The following is a 14,547-nucleotide window of genomic DNA, read 5'->3' on the forward strand; positions in this document are numbered from 1 at the left end:
ACGTGCACGCTGCGGTGCGAACAGAACAAAGTACCTTAAGTTCGTGGGGTCCGCGATGGACAGTGCAGGACAAGTTGATGGGTCCGGGTCGTAGTTCGGCAGCGTATTCAGATGCTGGTCGGGTCGCGGCGTCGGGACGCGGCGTTGGTATGGGACCTTTAGGAATACGTGCGGATGGCCCGGATCAGCTTGCAGAGTCCGTGGCGTTCGGCGTTCGAGCCGTACCTTCAGTGCGGATAGGCAGGGAAGGTTAGGTGCGATGCGGCCGGGAGAGATACGGTGCGTACTAACGCTTTTAAATCAGCTTAGACACACGGTGCCGGGCGGCAAAGACATGGCTTCGCGGCGGATGGGGTACGGGTCGTACCGGGGCCAAATCCAGCGGGAAACAAGCAAGAATTGTCCAGGCAACTCGATTTTGGAAGGCAGATGAGTCCAATGGTCCTGGGACTCAGTTCAGGGGGCAAGCTCTCTTCCAAGCCATTGGAGATTGTTGAAAACAAAGCTACAAAGTCTCTGTTTAGTCCTTTCCTCTCCTTTCTCAGCAAGGCACCAATTGCAGGCCAATCCCCCAGGTTAGGGAAAGTTACTCCTCCTTCAGCTTCTTCCAGGTCCTTCTAGTCAGGCAGTTTCTTCGTGGTTCAAGCAGGATCTGATTTCTTAGGAGCAGGGCTCCTACATTTATACCAAGTTTCTTTTGTCTTTACAGGCCAGGGGGGCCTTTGCATAATCCCAGTCCAGTTCTTTTCAGTGAGGAGCACTTTGTTGTTGGGACTTTGGCTTCTTCTTTCAGCAGGCAGGGCAGAGACATCAGACGCTCCCCAGAGGGTGGAGCCAGCATTGTGGTAGCAGAGCACTGCCCTATTCAGAGTCACGGTGCACTCCTCCCACCCATCCTGGTGCAATCTCTCTATTCACCACCTGGCAGCCCCAGCCTGTCTCCTGGAACTTCCCAGCCCTGTCACTCAAGCTACACACAAAGAAGATAGCCCTCCCCTCCAGAGGCGGACTGAAATGGTTAGGCACGCAAAGGCTAACTTTCTAAAAGTAGCATTTGCAAACCCAGGATATTAAAATAACCTTTGCTAAAAGATGTATTTTATTATTCTGAGTTCAGGCATACTAAACATGAATTTCTACCATGCTTCCTGAGCTTGCTAGGATTATAGAGGGTTATAATCTAGCAGCCCATTCTGGCCTATGGAGAGCAGGTAGCCTTACAATAGTGAAAAACGGAAATGGCTGTAATTCACTATTAGGACATGCCACACACTTCAGGGAATGTCCTACCTTATCCTTACAATGCACCCTGCCCTAGGGCCTACCATAGGGTTGACTAACATGAAGGTAAGGGAAGGTTTAGGGACTGGCAAGTGGGGACACTTTCCCAGTCAGCATGACAGTACCAGACTGCATGCAGGTTCTGCAATGGCAGACCTTAGACACATTTTACCAGGCTGCTTCTGTGGGTGGCACAACCAGTGCTGCAAGCCCACTAGCAGCATTTGGGTATACAAGCCCTTGGCACCCCTGGTGCACTCTACTAGGGACTGATAGTAAACCAAATAAGCCAAACATGGAAGTCAATTCACATAATATATTTTCCCATAAGGAGCACTTGCCCTGTGGCACTGGATGGCAGTGTCACAGGGCCCTGAGCTGCTAACACCAGCACAAAAATACATTGAGGCACAGACAAAAATGGATGGGTGACCCACGCCAATGGTGCCAGGTCTAACACGTGTCCCCTCCAGCTGAAATGTGGGGAGAACTACCCTACCCCAGGGAGTTCTCATCACTAAGGCGGAAAAATCTGGAAAGACTATCAGCGTTGGCGTGGTCTGAACCGGGGTGATGTTCCACCGTGAAATCCATCCCCTGTAGGGAAATGGACCACCTCAATAACTTAGGATTCTCACCCCTCATCTGCATCAACCATCTGAGGGGCCTGTGGTCTGTTTGAACCCGGAAGTGAGACCCAAACAAGTAGGGTCTTAGCTTCTTCAATGCCCAGACCAGAGCAAATGCTTCTCGCTCAATCGCACTCCACTTTTGTTCCCGGGGCAGTAACCTCCTACTTATGAAGGCTACAGGTTGGTCCCAGCCCTCCTCAGTCATCTGTGAGAGAACAGCCCCTACACCATGCTCTGATGCATCTGTCTGCACAAGGAATTCTTTGGAGAAGTCAGGAGCCAAGAGCACGGGCGCCGTGCACATGGCAGTCTTCAGGGTGTCAAAAGCCTTCTGACAGGTGTCAGTCCATATCACTTTCCTGGGCTGTTTCTTCGAAGTCAGCTCTGTCAAGGGGGCAACAATGCTGCCATACCCCTTGACAAACCTCCTGTAGTACCCCGTGAGTCCTAAAAAGGCCCTCACCTCTGTCTGGGTCTTTGGGGGCTCCCAAGCCAGGATGGTTTCAATCTTGGGTTGGAGGGGCGCCACCTGGCCGCTCCCCACTTGGTGTCCCAAGTACACCACGGATCCCTGCCCGATCTGACACTTGATTGCCTTGATCGTGAGGCCTGCCTTGCGCAGTGCCATCAACACTTCCCAGAGATGTTGCAGGTGTTCTTTCCATGTGCCACTGAACACTGCGATGTCATCCAGGTATGCGGCGCTGAACTCGGTCAGCCCAGCCAACACCTGGTTGACCAACCTCTGGAAGGTGGCAGGGGCATTCTTCATCCCAAATGGCATAACCCGGAACTGGAAATGCCCATCTGGTGTGGAGAATGCGGACCTCTCTTTGGCCCCATCAGTCAAGGCGATCTGCCAGTACCCAGACGTTAAATCAAACGTGCTGAGGTACCGTGCAGCCCCCTAACCAATCGATGAGCTCGTCGGCTCTGGGGATGGGGTGCGCATCAGTCTTCGTGACTGAGTTGAGTCCTCTGTAGTCCACACAGAACCGGAGTTTGGGTGTGGCACCCGGCGCGGCAGCCTTTGGGACCAAGACCACTGGGCTGGCCCAAGGACTGCTGAAGGACTCAACCACCCCTAGAGCAAGCATCTTTGAGCCCTCCTCTTTGATGCAGGCTCTGACCCTGTCAGTTACCCTGTAAGCTTTGTGCTTCACAGGTAAGCTGTCTCCTGTATCCACATCATGGACGCACCAATCTGTGATACCAGGAACCAGGGAGAACAGGTCAGGAAACTGCCCCAGCAGCTGGCGGCAGTCATTCTGTAGCTTAGGGGTCAGGGTGGGTGAGAGGTTAACTCCATCCACTGACACCCCAGAGACTTCTGCGGCACCTCACGGTACGCGAAGAGAAGGCATGGTAAGAGGACGTCCCACTTACGCCGCATGGGCTCCTCAAGGCCTATAATCATGCCCTTTAGGGTTCGGTTGAATCTTTCAACCAACCCGTTTCCTTGGGGATGGTAATAGGTGGTGAACTTGTATGTCACACCACACTCTTGCCAAAGGGATTTCATATATTTCGATATGAAATTGGTCCCCCTGTCAGACACCACCTCTAGAGGGAATTCTACTCGTGAGAAAATTCCCATCAGTGCCCGTCCCACCACGGGGGCCGTCACTGTCCTCAGAGGGATGGCTTCAGGGTACCGGGTCGCATGGTCCACCAAGACCAGGATAAACCTGTTGCCCATGGCTGTCTTGGGGTCCAGTGGCCCCACAATGTCAATCCCCACTTGCTGGAATGGGGTACTGACCACAGGGAAAGGTTGGAGTGGAGCTCTCAGCATCCTTCCACTCTTACCACTTGCCTGGCAAGTCTGGCATGTCCTGCAGTGAGTGTCAGAACTCCTGTGCATTTGAGGCCAATAAAAGTGGGTGACAAACCTTTCGAAGGTCTTGTCCTGCTCCAAATGCCCTGTGTAGGAAGGTGGATATCTGACTATGGTTACCCCCAAATTTTTGCCTAGTGTCTAGCTGGTTTTTCGACTTAGTTGGCCTGAGATCCTGCCATTCAGGCTCTCAGGCTATCTGCTCTCTCTGTAAAATGGACTCCATGAACCCTAGGTACATACCCAATTGGTTGGATCACCCTGTCAGCCCCTGTACCAGTGTACACTAGGTACCCAGGGCATTGGTGTATCCAAGGCCTGCCAGGGGCTGAAGCATGTATTATGCCACCCCAGGCTTGGCCTAACAATCTGACACAACTGGCTGATCACTCAGCTGGGGTAAGTTGGTGTAATCACCTCTTACTTAGGTGTAGTATACCTATACCTAACCTTAAATGGGACACCTGGTAACCTATAAGTCACTCCTATGGCAGGCCTTAACAATCCTGAAGGCAGAGTGCTTGGTTCCATGTGAGATGGTGCTCTGGCATGAGCTGAGCCTGTCTGCCGTGGTCGGAACAACTTCCTTCTACTGTTTCCAGATATCGTCATACCATATACTCTTAAGTGCATTATGAACCTCGCGGTTAAATGCTATCTTTGGTTTGGCTTTATCAAAACATGTCGAGTAAGGTGTCATACGAATTGGAATACTAACCCCTCGCCAATTCTGGCGACGGGGTTAGCATTCCACCCTTCTAGAGGGACACGACATGTACAGTGCCTGAAACCCGGGTAAAATCAGACATAGCCTCAGCTCCACAAATTGGATGCTGCCACCACAGACACAAGTCTGCCCTCCTGCTGCTGGGAGTCCTTCCAGCTTGGGAGGTGTGGACAAAGGGTTTCCTGCCAGGGGAGGTGCGTGCACCACCCCAGACAGGATTTTGTGTATTGGTCAGGTAGGGCTTGAAAGAAACCAGACATGCCTGTGGCTCACAAGGAGCCTCGGTGCATATGCCAGTTCAAACCGGTCCTGGGGCACACCAGTCCCGGGCCTGGGGCGAGCTGGACAAAGGATTGGGGGTGTAACCACCCCCCTTCCTGGTCCCACCCTTAGGGAGGGACCTAGCAGGTAGTCCGGCCCCTAGAATCCGCTTAAAGGTAGGAGCTGTGTCCTAAGACTTCAGACATCCTGGAATCAACTTGAAACTAAGAAGAAGACGGGAACTTCGACATTCTGCTGCACAGAAGACTGAAGAAAATCTCCCCTGTGGTCAGGGAGTGACCACCTTGCTAACGCAAGCACCATCCAGCGAATCACCATCTGCTTTGCCGCCGCCTCCCGCCGGAGCCCGAGCCCAGAGACTGACAAGACCTGGACCTCCAGACCTCTCACCGCCCGATCCACAGTCCCTGAAAAGAGGAGACCCGTGGAGGCACCGAGACACGTGGAGCCAGCCATCTTGGAACGACTACGACAAGCTGACAAGTGCAACAACAGAGGCTCCCTCCAAGTTGTGCTTTGGGTCCTGAGAAGCCCAACCCTTGAGCAGCATCTGCACCAAAGGTGAGCCCTCCAGCATCTCCACGATCTGCGTGGGGCCCTTCTGCATTTTGCCACTCGACGCGCCTAACCGGTTGCTGGCCCGCTGGCTAGTGGCCATCTTGGCGACGAAATCTACGACAAACACCGCTGGTCTGGTTGCTCCAGACTGGCCCTTGCTCCCCTCCAAAGGAGCAATCCCTCTGACCTTGCTGGTCAGAACCAACAGCTGATTTCCGAATCCTCCTGCAATTGCTTTTGCCAAGGCTTGTTTGCTTCGATCAAGTCGCCGACACCGCCGACAGCGAGAGCCTGCGTGGGACAGCTCGTGAGCCGACTCCTGGACGTCGTCGACCTTCAGGGACCACGTGGCTGCGGAGACAAGCTACCCCTCATCACCTGTTTGCACCCGACATCGCCTGGTACCCACCTGGTGCCACGCTGGTCACTGGCTAGTGACTGTGAACACTGTCCCCTCTGCTTACAGGTCTTCAACATCTCCGATCCACTCTTGGATCCACTGCATCTCTCCCGGACCGACCGCCTGCAGCATCTTTGTCTTCAAGCTCCACGGAACAGATAGAAGAAACCCGACGCACTTCGAGGCCTATGCACCCGCTTCCTGTGGGTGAGGTAAAGCTGGCACACCTGTGCCCAAGTGTAGTATTACATCTCTAGTGCCTGTGTTCCAAATCTTGAGTTCCTAGTCCATCCGGAAGATCCTCTTTGCAGTAACTTTGTACTTTTTACGCACCCATTGAAACCTTAGGGAGCACGCGTGTGACTATTTGCTCTGCACACGCCACCCGTGGACCTCCTGGTCACTAACTGACGTTAGCTCCTTGTAGGCCCAGCGATTCTAGAGGCCCTAGGCCTTTTCCCTTTTCTGTTCGTGGTACTTATACCACTATTTTAGTATATGGTTTGAGTGGCCACCAGGGCCTATCCATATAACGTGCAACTTCTGTGTATTCTGTGATAATCTTGTTTGACGATTTGTGCTCCTGTGCTCATAAAGAGACTAAGGGTTACTTTGAGAAATAAATACATATATATTTTGAATATATATCTGTGTGGTGTCCTTTCATTGGTATAAAAGGGGGTTACATTTGGTAAAACAGCTGGCTTAACACGCTTCACGAGTTTAGCCTCAAAGACTGCTTAGCCTACGCTACCACTAGGGCAGCTAGTCCGAAAAGGTTGACTTACAACCACACCATAAGGGTTGCTTGGCATGGTACAAGGTGATCACTTTAACTAGTGAGCATCATATACCAGGCCAACTTCTCACATTGGTGAGCAGCGGTTGGATTTGAGCTTGCTGTGTTTTACCATTGTAATCTCTTGGTTACCAATTGAAAGATCACATAGGTACCTGTAGGTACATATAAAACAAGATTAGATATACATAAGTTCTACTGAACTTAGTTGTTGTAGAGCAAAGGGAGTAGCACACCCTGACTACAACTGCTAGATAGGTTTAGTAGGCAAACCCAAGTGTAGGTAGATTGCAACACATCCACCCACACTTAAGAGCAATGGCCGGGGCAGAGGGGTCCACTGTACCCATCTCTGTTGAGAGTGACCCCCAGAGGGCACCATCCAGCTTTGCTACCCTTAACCAGAATGAGCTCAGGCATTTGGCAACTCTTAGAGGCCTTAAACAGCCCAAGAACCCTACCTCTGCTGAGCTCAGAGAACTCTTACAAAATGATGAGAATCAGAGAGAACTCAGGAAAGCTTCCCAGTTAGCCCCCTTAGGGTCAGGAACAGGAGGCCCCCCTTCTGAAGATGCCACAGAGGTACCCCCTTTCAATAGTCACCCCTTAGATGGGATGCCTACCACAGAGGAAGAAAGTGATGGGGATACAGATGTGAGTGGGGATGAAGGGAGAACTAGCCCAGTGCCAAGTGTTATACTTGGCCCAGCTAAACTAAGGCTATTGGGGACTGACAGTGGGTTCACCCCATTGGATCTCCCCAGTGGACTTAACACAGGGCTTGGAAGGCAAAGGAATCGCTCAGGTGACTCCAATGCTTCCCATGGCTCTAGAGGCTCTCAAGGTCACTCCAGAAGGAGACTGACCACCCCTCAGAGGAGGGAACATGAGGCCAGAATGCAGGAAGCCCAGCTGAGGATCAGGAAGCAGGAGCTAGAAGTAGCCCTGATGGAAGAAAAACTGAGCAAGGCTAGGCAGCATAGAGAGAGTGGGTCTATACCCACTGGTGGCAGCAATGTCCCTAGGGACAAAGATAGGGTCTTTGACAATAGGAACCTGTCCAAGGTTGTGCCCCCCTACAAAAGTGGGGATGACATCCACAAATGGATGACTGCTCTTGAGAGAGCCTGCAAAGTGCAGCAGGTTCCTGAAGACCAGTGGGCAGCAATCTTATGGCTCTCCTTTGAGGGGAGAGGCAGAGATAGACTCCTCACTGTTAGAGAAGAGGATGTCAGAAATTACAGAGTCCTGAAGAGTGTCCTAGTTGATGGGTTAGGCTTAACCACTGAACAGTACAGGTTAATGTTCAGAGACACCCAGAAGACACAGACTCAGGACTGGTCTGAATATGTGGAATGTGCCACTAAGGCTTTGGAGGGTTGGTTGCTGGGAAGTAAGGTGTCTGATTATACAGGATTGTACAATTTGATGATGAGAGAGCAGATTTTAAGTAATTGTCAAAACCAGCTTCTCCATCAACACCTGGTAGACTCAGATTTGACCTCTCCCCAAGAATTGGGAAAGAGGGCAGATAAATGGGTCAGGACCAGGATCAGGCCTAAAAACCAGGGTGGTGACCAAAAGAAAGATACCACCAAGCCTCAAGAGAAGGGTGGGGATAAAGAAAAAGAGAAACCTTCCTCAGGGCCCCAAAACTCCACACAGGGTGGTGGGTCCCAAGCTCCCTCCTCTACCACAGCTAAAAAGCCCTACTGCCATGAGTGTAAAACTCCTGGGCATTGGAAAACTGACAGCGGTTGCCCAAGGGCTAAAAACAAAACTGTTCCTCCAATTACTCCTGTCACACCACCTATTACTGTCAGCAGTAATCCCCCAGGTGGTGGGAGTGCCCCCAGAAATCTGGGTGGGTTTACTTGGGGAACACAGGGGGACCCTGGTTTAGCCAATTCCCCTACAGCAACCACTCTTGTCTGTGATGGTGGCATGGGGTTTGCCAACTTCACTGCCTGTCCCAACACTTTGGGTAGGTACAGACAGGAGCCCTACATCAATGGTACAAAAGCTGAGGCCTACAGAGACACTGGGGCTAGCATCACAATGGTGGCCCATTGGCTAGTTCCCTCTGAGCAGCTTTTGCCCGGTTTCTCCTACCAGGTGACTAACATTGATGGCAAACAGAACAGTCATCCCATGGCAGAGGTATGTCTCAGCTGGGGAGGGGTCACTGGCCCTAAAAGGGTAGCAGTGTCCCCAACCTTGCCTGTAGACTGCTTACTGGGGAATGACTTAGAACTCTCAGCTTGGGCTGGAGTTGAACAAGACACCCATTCTAAAATGGTAGGCCTTTCACAAAAGGGTAGGGGGGTTGTGCCATTCACAACCCCTGTCCAAATAGATTTCCTCCCTGAAAAGGTTGGAAGGGCAGTGGTAGCCACAGCCCAGGCACAGACAGACTTCCCTGTAGGGACTGGCAGAGCTGTGACAGTCACAGCTCAAACACAAACTGAGTGCCCCCCTGAAAAGGTTGGCACGGCTGTAATGGTCTCAGCCTATACTCAGACTGACATAGGTGTAGTGAAGCCTGAAACAATGGATCACTCCACACAAACTGAGAGTAGTGGGGAGGAAGAAAAGTCTCCCTCTCCCCAGACATTAGGAAAAGGTCAGCCTCCTCAGGGATCTGACCTCACCCCTTGTGAAGGAACTGCCCCAGAGGTAGCCAGGCCTGGCCTGGCAGAGCCTCTGATGTCAGTGGCCCCTTCCAAGGTGGGATCCAGTCTGGTGCAGGTAGCCTGCCTCTCTCTACCCTGCCTCAGTCAGCCCAGGGCTGCAGAGGTCAGGGAGGCCAGTGGACCCCCAGAGGGCCCCTGTCCACAAGAACCCCCCCATCAAAAGAATGAGGATTGCCTGGCTAGTAGCCCTAGTCAGGTGATGGGTAAAAACATTCCTGAGGGATCTCCTTTACAGGTAGTTAGGGACCTCCCCCAGGGGGATTCTGTTGGGCACAGGCAAACATGGGACCTTAGGGCCCCAAACCTGACCTGTCCCTCCAGTAAGCCCACAAAAGGGACCCAGCCTCCAGCTTTAGGTAGCCAGAGGCTGACCCTGAGAGCACAGTGCAACTCAGTTAAAGAAAGAAAGGCATCCATGGTGGAGGATGATTGGAGGAAGCTGAGGCCTCACTTTGAGGACACTCACTTCAGTACTCCATCTCAACACCAGCCTTTTACTTTGCCAAGACACACCACAGGTAGAGATTCCCTATGGTGGAGACCCTCTGATACCCTTAGGGTGAGGGATTGCTTAGTGGACCATGAGACAGGGGGTAACCATGCCAGTGCTGGTTCCTCCTTATATGGCCACTTGGGCAATATAGGCTTACCTGGTCAAGGTCAGCCTTATCTCCCTTCGTTTGGGGGGGGGTTGTGTAGGAAGGTGGATATCTGACTATGGTTACCCCCAAATTTTTGCCTAGTGTCTAGCTGGTTTTTCGACTTAGTTGGCCTGAGATCCTGCCATTCAGGCTCTCAGGCTATCTTCTCTCTCTGTAAAATGGACTCCATGAACCCTAGGTACATACCCAATTGGTTGGATCACCCTGTCAGCCCCTGTACCAGTGTACACTAGGTACCCAGGGCATTGGTGTATCCAAGGCCTGCCAGGGGCTGAAGCATGTATTATGCCACCCCAGGCTTGGCCTAACAATCTGACACAACTGGCTGATCACTCAGCTGGGGTAAGTTGGTGTAATCACCTCTTACTTAGGTGTAGTATACCTATACCTAACCTTAAATGGGACACCTGGTAACCTATAAGTCACTCCTATGGCAGGCCTTAACAATCCTGAAGGCAGAGTGCTTGGTTCCATGTGAGATGGTGCTCTGGCATGAGCTGAGCCTGTCTGCCGTGGTCGGAACAACTTCCTTCTACTGTTTCCAGATATCGTCATACCATATACTCTTAAGTGCATTATGAACCTCGCGGTTAAATGCTATCTTTGGTTTGGCTTTATCAAAACATGTCGAGTAAGGTGTCATACGAATTGGAATACTAACCCCTCGCCAATTCTGGCGACGGGGTTAGCATTCCACCCTTCTAGAGGGACACGACATGTACAGTGCCTGAAACCCGGGTAAAATCAGACATAGCCTCAGCTCCACAAAATGGATGCTGCCACCACAGACACAAGTCTGCCCTCCTGCTGCTGGGAGTCCTTCCAGCTTGGGAGGTGTGGACAAAGGGTTTCCTGCCAGGGGAGGTGCGTGCACCACCCCAGACAGGATTTTGTGTATTGGTCAGGTAGGGCTTGAAAGAAACCAGACATGCCTGTGGCTCACAAGGAGCCTCGGTGCATATGCCAGTTCAAACTGGTCCTGGGGCACACCAGTCCCGGGCCTGGGGCGAGCTGGACAAAGGATTGGGGGTGTAACCACCCCCCTTCCTGGTCCCACCCTTAGGGAGGGACCTAGCAGGTAGTCCGGCCCCTAGAATCCGCTTAAAGGTAGGAGCTGTGTCCTAAGACTTCAGACATCCTGGAATCAACTTGAAACTAAGAAGAAGACGGGAACTTCGACATTCTGCTGCACAGAAGACTGAAGAAAATCTCCCCTGTGGTCAGGGAGTGACCACCTTGCTAACGCAAGCACCATCCAGCGAATCACCGTCTGCTTTGCCGCCGCCTCCCGCCGGAGCCCGAGCCCAGAGACTGACAAGACCTGGACCTCCAGACCTCTCACCGCCCGATCCACAGTCCCTGAAAAGAGGAGACCCGTGGAGGCACCGAGACACGTGGAGCCAGCCATCTTGGAACGACTACGACAAGCTGACAAGTGCAACAACAGAGGCTCCCTCCAAGTTGTGCTTTGGGTCCTGAGAAGCCCAACCCTCGAGCAGCATCTGCACCAAAGGTGAGCCCTCCAGCATCTCCACGATCTGCGTGGGGCCCTTCTGCATTTTGCCACTCGACGCGCCTAACCGGTTGCTGGCCCGCTGGCTAGTGGCCATCTTGGCGACGAAATCTACGACAAACACCACTGGTCTGGTTGCTCCAGACTGGCCCTTGCTCCCCTCCAAAGGAGCAATCCCTCTGACCTTGCTGGTCAGAACCAACAGCTGATTTCCGAATCCTCCTGCAATTGCTTTTGCCAAGGCTTGTTTGCTTCGATCAAGTCGCCGACACCGCCGACAGCGAGAGCCTGCGTGGGACAGCTCGTGAGCCGACTCCTGGACGTCGTCGACCTTCAGGGACCACGTGGCTGCGGAGACAAGCTACCCCTCATCACCTGTTTGCACCCGACATCGCCTGGTACCCACCTGGTGCCACGCTGGTCACTGGCTAGTGACTGTGAACACTGTCCCCTCTGCTTACAGGTCTTCAACATCTCCGATCCACTCTTGGATCCACTGCATCTCTCCCGGACCGACCGCCTGCAGCATCTTTGTCTTCAAGCTCCACGGAACAGATAGAAGAAACCCGACGCACTTCGAGGCCTATGCACCCGCTTCCTGTGGGTGAGGTAAAGCTGGCACACCTGTGCCCAAGTGTAGTATTACATCTCTAGTGCCTGTGTTCCAAATCTTGAGTTCCTAGTCCATCCGGAAGATCCTCTTTGCAGTAACTTTGTACTTTTTACGCACCCATTGAAACCTATGGGAGCACGCGTGTGACTATTTGCTCTGCACACGCCACCCGTGGACCTCCTGGTCACTAACTGACGTTAGCTCCTTGTAGGCCCAGCGATTCTAGAGGCCCTAGGCCTTTTCCCTTTTCTGTTCGTGGTACTTATACCACTATTTTAGTATATGGTTTGAGTGGCCACCAGGGCCTATCCATATAACGTGCAACTTCTGTGTATTCTGTGATAATCTTGTTTGACGATTTGTGCTCCTGTGCTCATAAAGAGACTAGGGGTTACTTTGAGAAATAAATACATATATATTTTGAATATATATCTGTGTGGTGTCCTTTCATTGGTATAAAAGGGGGTTACATTTGGTAAAACAGCTGGCTTAACACGCTTCACGAGTTTAGCCTCAAAGACTGCTTAGCCTACGCTACCACTAGGGCAGCTAGTCCGAAAAGGTTGACTTACAACCACACCATAAGGGTTGCTTGGCATGGTACAAAGTGATCACTTTAACTAGTGAGCATCATATACCAGGCCAACTTCTCACACCCTGCCAACGGAACGTCGTGAGGTAGCCCTAGTAGGAAGGCTCTGAACTTCTGGGGTACCACCAACGCACGGGCTGACCCAGGTTCAGAAACCTTAGGCTCTGAGTACAGGAGGTCGTTCTCCCAGTAGATTAAGTGAGTACTGGACTGATCACCATTGGCCTGGGCTGCAGCCTGCTGCCGCATACCCACTAGAGAGGGGCACTCTTTCTGCTCCCTGCAGAATTCCTCCCTGGTGGGGCCTCCTTCTTGCTGCCAATGGGTCAGCTCAGACAGGTCCCCCAGTTCGGCTATCTGTTCCCCGGTAGGCTCCAGGGCATCCCCCTCAAGGTCTGCTTCCTCCTGGGCCGTGGGAACTTGAGGAGCCGGTTGCCCGTGCCTCCTGCGCCCTCTCCCTAAGGCCGGTTCCTGGGCCTCTCCTTCAGGCTCCAGGGTCCCTTCAACACCCCTACTGGCTGCCATTGACCGGGTGGTCACACACGCCCAATCAGGTAAACCCACCATCCTCAGGTGAGTTGTTGTGAGAAGTTGGCCTGGTATATGATGCTCACTAGTTAAAGTGATCACCTTGTACCATGCCAAGCAACCCTTATGGTGTGGTTGTAAGTCAACCTTTTCGGACTAGCTGCCCTAGTGGTAGCGTAGGCTAAGCAGTCTTTGAGGCTAAACTCGTGAAGCGTGTTAAGCCAGCTGTTTTACCAAATGCAACCCCCTTTTATACCAATGAAAGGACACCACACAGATATATATTCAAAATATATATGTATTTATTTCTCAAAGTAACCCCTAGTCTCTTTATGAGCACAGGAGCACAAATCGTCAAACAAGATTACAGTAGAATACACAGAAGTTGCACTTTATATGGATAGGCCCTGGTGGCCGCTCAAACCATATACTAAAATAGTGGTATAAGTACCACGAACAGAAAAGGGAAAAGGCCTAGGGCCTCTAGAATCGCTGGGCCTATAAGGAGCTAACTTCAGTTAGTGACCAGGAGGTCCACGGGTGGCGTGTGCAGAGCAAATAGTCACACGCGTGCTCCCATAGGTTTCAATGGGTGCGTAAAAAGTACAAAGTTACTGCAAAGAGGATCTTCCGGATGGACTAGGAACTCAAGACTTGGAACACAGGCACTAGAGATGTAATACTACACTTGGGCACAGGTGTGCCAGCTTTACCTCACCCACAGGAAGCGGGTGCATAGACCTCGAGGTGCGTCAGGTTTCATCTATCTGTTCCGTGGAGCTTGAAGACAAAGATGCTGCAGGCGGTCGGTCCGGGAGAGATGCAGTGGATCCAAGAGTGGATCGGAGATGTTGAAGACCTGTAAGCAGAGGGGACAGTGTTCACAGTCACTAGCCAGTGACCGGCGTGGCACCAGGTGGGTACCAGGCAATGTCGGGTGCAAACAGGAAGAAAGGTGTAGCTTGTCTCTGCAGCCACGTGGTCCCTGGAGGTCGACGACGTCCAGGAGTCGGTTCACGAGCTGTCCCACGCAGGCTCTCGCTGTCGGCGGTGTCGGCGACTTGATCGCAGCAAACAAGCCTTGGCAAAAGCAATTGTTGTAGGAGATGAAATAAGCTGATGGTTCTGACCAGCAAGGTCAGAGGGACTGCTCCTTTGGAGGGGAGCAAGGGCCAGTCTGGAGCAACCAGACCAGTGGTGTATTTCGTAAAGTTCGTCGCCAAGATGGCTACTAGCCAGCAGGCCAGCAACCGGGTAGGCGCGTCGAGTGGCAAAATGCAGAAGGGCCCCACGCAGATCGTGGAGATGCTGGAGGGCTCACCTTTGGTGCAGATGCTGCTCGAGAGTTGGGCTTCTCAGATCCCAAAGCACAACTTGGAGGGAGCCTCGGTTGTTGCACTTGTCAGCTTGTTGTGGTCGTTTCAAGATGG

The sequence above is a fragment of the Triturus cristatus genome, chromosome 1_1 (genome assembly GCF_964204655.1).
Source record: "Triturus cristatus chromosome 1_1, aTriCri1.1, whole genome shotgun sequence".
NCBI classification, from domain to species: Eukaryota; Metazoa; Chordata; class Amphibia; order Caudata; family Salamandridae; genus Triturus; species Triturus cristatus.